Genomic DNA, 4353 nt, shown 5'->3' with positions numbered 1-4353 from the left:
AAATTGCTTGTTTAGTTCATCTGGGGTTTCCATAAAGCACTGGATTTCTACTTCAGCTGTTTTATCGGTCTTTCTGCTGGTCAAGGAAATTCGGTCTGTTCCCCAGCTGTGTGAAAACTTACAACTTCTGCAGTGCGTATATAGTAACAGAGGTGGGCAGATCCAGGATGTTCTTTTTCCAGTATTTGTCAGGAGCCTTACACGATGAAATAATTGCTTGTCTGAGGTGTACTGGGTTTTAAAAAGTCTTAAGCAAGAATACCGAGTGCCTGGCACAACTAGAATGAGAACAAAACTGTAGAGTATCCATTAAAATGCGTTTATTTGTTTTAATTCAAAGGTTTAACAACTATTTGCCCAGTGACCTGGACTTAGGGCACAACAATGAAAAAAATCATCAGACCAAAATACAAAAACCAAGTACACAAATTACCCCTTATTTGCAAATGTTACCTCATAACCAAGTTTTAGCACATTAAAAAGGTCTACAAAATTTATAACACTTTTACAAATTATTCAGAGCGAACAGCAGAGGTGGCAGCTGAGCCTCTCGGCAGCAGTCCTTGCCCTTGCCGTACCACGCTGTGCTGGAGCTAGGGTAAGGGGAACTGCAGGTTCCCAGTGGCCCCAGTGCTTCAGCCCCCGCCTGAGCCGCTCCAGCTCCCAGCACAGCGCGGCCAGCGAGAGCAGCATGGCTCTGCTCGCTCTTCTGCCCACTGCCTCTGCTGCAGCTTTGAGAGAATGACTCCGTAAATGCAGAAATAATTTAAAAAAAGTACAAAATCGACCCTGAAGAAAAATAAAGTCATTTAAAAAACGGCTTGGCTTTGACTAAGTTACACGAAAAGCTGCAAGACATTTACAGCAATATCACTTTGAGTACGAGATCACAAAAATCAACAGATTCATTATGAGTCTTGTCACTGTAAAAATGAAAACATCAAAGTTGACCTGTCTGCCTGTAGAAACCTTTCTCCTCCTGACAGAAGGGCTGACATGTGCCCTCTTGCAGGGTCCTGGCCTTTTCAGAGCTTTGTTAACTATTAGGACCAATTTAATTCTGAGGAATCTGCCTCAAGAGAAGCAAGTGCAGCAGTGAGAAAACCAGCACATCTCTATTTTCCATTAGCTATAGATGCATAGAAAACAAATGCCTGCGGTTTAGCTGCAAGACCTGGGACAGCATAAAAGTAAAGTACAGTAATTTAACGGTTGTAAATAGCCATTTCTGAAAGGAAAATACAATTGGGCTTTACAAGATGGTATCAAATATACAGGAATAGCAAACCCCTGATTGTGGCCAGAAACGGATGGATAAATCTACAATGAGGTACTCTGTCACCTCAAGGTATGGGAATGGCCTGACTTTTCACGGCCCCCAGCTGCAGCAAGGCAGCAGCTGCTTGAGCACAAGTTTGCCAAGCGCCAAGAAGCCCATCCCAACCCGAGCAGAGGGTGCGTTCATACACTGGGGCTTTGCACTGATCTACATGAGCACGACCAAGAGCTGTTAATTGTCACCCTCAAAAGAAACAAGACGCAAAGTCTTCTTTGGTGCTTACGTAGGAGGAAGGTAAACAAACGGCTACAGCTCAAGCAGTGCGTACCGTGTCTGAAGCTTTGAAACCGAGCCCTGCCTGTGTCCTGGACAGCTAAAGCCTTGGCCCAATTATCTCAATGTTCGCAGGCTGAATCGCCAGATGTTACGGTGGGTGCAGAAATCTGAGCAGCTCACTTTGCTGCGCTGGAGGGCCGCTTACTCTAAGGCTGCATAAAAAAACTGCTCAGTGGCCAAGATTACTGTGGTTAATAGTGCTTCACTTCTGTGTACTACTGGGGGCAAAGTCAGACGGTCATTCACTGGCAGAAAGAGTAATCAGTTCCATCGCTCCTGCCTGCATCAGAAGTGTGGCCAGCAAGTCGAGGGAAGGGATTCTGCCCCTCTACTCCACTCTCATGAGACCCCACCTGAAGTACTGCGTCCAGCTCTGGAGCCCCCAACATAGGACAGACATGGACGTGTTGGAGCGGGTCCAGAGGAGGGCCACAAAGATGATCCGAGGGCTGGAGCACCTCTCCTATGACCACAGGCTGAGGGAGTTGAGGTTGTTCAGAAAAGAAGGCTCCGGGGAGACCTTATTGCGGCCTTCCAGTACCTAAAGGGACTACAGGAGAGCTGGGGAGGGACTTTTTACAAGAGCATGTAGTGACAGGACAAGGGGGAATGGCTTCAAACTGGAAGAGGGGAGATTTAGATTAGATATTAGAAAGAAATTTTTCATTTCAAGGGTGGTGAGACACTGGAACAGGTTGCCCAGAGAAGCTGTGGAAGCTCCATCCCTGGAGGTGTTCAAGGCCAGGTTGGATGAGGCTTTGAGCAACCTGGGCTGGTGTGAAGTATCCCTGCCCATGGCAGGGGGGTTGCAACGAGATGGTCCTTAAGGTCCCTTCCAACCTAAACCATTCTATGAGTCTACAGTTTCTTTTGTTTGAAGTGCCAACGGTACTAAAAATTAGGCGAGTAGGGGGCTCTGTTCAGACACCTTAGTAGACACCAACTTCTCTGTGATGTCCAGGCATCAGCACTGCACAAGGATTTTCCCTGGGATTGTGGCATGACTTGCTTGTGGACAGCCTTTTGTGCTGTGGAGGCCACTTCAGGGTGAGACTTTACGCTTGGCGTAGGCTGCTGCAGAAAGGCCCAGGCTGGCTGGCTATATCTGGCCCACCTCCTGCCCTATCCCAGAGCTACTGCTAATGTTTTCATAACCCTTAGTACCGCAACAAAAGATTTAGGAACATTTGACCCATTTGCAATTGTAAAATCTCATCACCAGGTACTGGGCAACAGCTTCAAGTTACCTTGACATATTGTGTGCGTAATGCCACAGGAGAGAATGCCAATTAGCATTCAAGAATAGCAGTATAGTTTTGCTCTTTAATTTCCAGCATAAATAAGCATAAAAGCAACCAAAGAAATCATCCGTATAGTATAACTGCCTATAAAATAAATCATTCACAGAGAAGAAAGTCAGCCTCTGCATGGGAGAAGACTAACTAACCCCTATGGAGAGTAAGTATTCTGCTTTCTCATTCAAACCAATGATGTCCTGCACATTGAAAAAGCTCTGACTGATGCATATTCCAAACCGATAGCAGAGACAGCTAAGGAATAAAGGATGTGAAGCTCCATGAGCTTAGCTTCAGATATTCGTTCCCTTTCTGCGCCCTTTCTGACCTGTTCTTCATGTTGTGGCTCAGCTGTGCTGATACAGGTTCTTGTGGCACCAAACCGTAAACCAAAATGAAATACTAAGTTTAAAAGCCTTCAGAAAGGGACGAGGGGAGGGAGGGAAGAATTTAACTTTTGGGTCCCTCACTACACGAAAGACATTGAGGTGCTGGAAGGGCAACAGAGCTGGTGAGGGGTCTGGAGCACACGTCTGATGAGGAGCGGCTGAGGGAACTGGGGGCGTTCAGCCTGGAGAAGAGGAGGCCAAGGGGAGACCTTCTGGCTCTCTACAGCTCCCTGACAGGAGGGGGTAGCGAGGGGGGTCAGTCTCTTCTCCCAAGGAACAGGCAATAGGACAAGAGGAAACGGCCTCAAGTTGGACCAGGGGACTTTTAGGATGGATATTAGGAAAAATTTCTTCACTGAAAGGGTTGTCAAACATTGGAACAGGCTGCCCAGGGAAGTGGTTGAGTCACCATCCCTGGAGGCATTTAAAAGATGTGTAGATGTGGCACTTGAGGACATGGTTTAGTGGTGGTTTTGGCAGTGTTAGGTTGATGGTTGGACTTGACCATCTGAAGGGTCTTTTCCAACTTAAATGATTCTATTCTAACTCAGCCAGCTTCATTGATACCGTACAAGCAAAGCAGCTTGTTCTGCTGCCTTCCCTCCTGCCTGACCTCCAGCACCATTCAACCCTTACAGCAGCTCCAATACTTCTAAAATCCTTATTGAGTATAGTAGTTGGTTTATGTCTCTCCTTTTTTGCTGAATTAGCATGTTCAGTTAGCCAACTTAAATTGGTATCGAAGAGTTCAACAACCTGCATTGGTAAGGTTTGGGAGGGGAATTGGCATTGATGAGCAGTTCTGTCAGTGCATTCCATGTGAAATTAGACCTGAAATTTCTAGTGTGACTCAAAACAACTGGACCAGCGTAACAGAAAAGCGTGAGTCACAGCACAGGGAGAGAAGATGATTTCTATGGAAAGCGGTGGGACTGGGGGCAGGAGCAACCCCAGTGGCTCTGCTGCTGGAGTCAATGGTCCAAGTGGTGCAACTACACCAAGAATCCTTTCATCCAAATGGCCCCAGGGCTTCCCCTGGTGGGAACGGTATCTA

This window comes from Charadrius vociferus, unplaced genomic scaffold (assembly GCF_000708025.1).
Source record: "Charadrius vociferus isolate BGI_N301 unplaced genomic scaffold, ASM70802v2 scaffold7, whole genome shotgun sequence".
Lineage (NCBI taxonomy): Eukaryota > Metazoa > Chordata > Aves > Charadriiformes > Charadriidae > Charadrius > Charadrius vociferus.
This window is presented reverse-complemented; position numbering follows the sequence as displayed.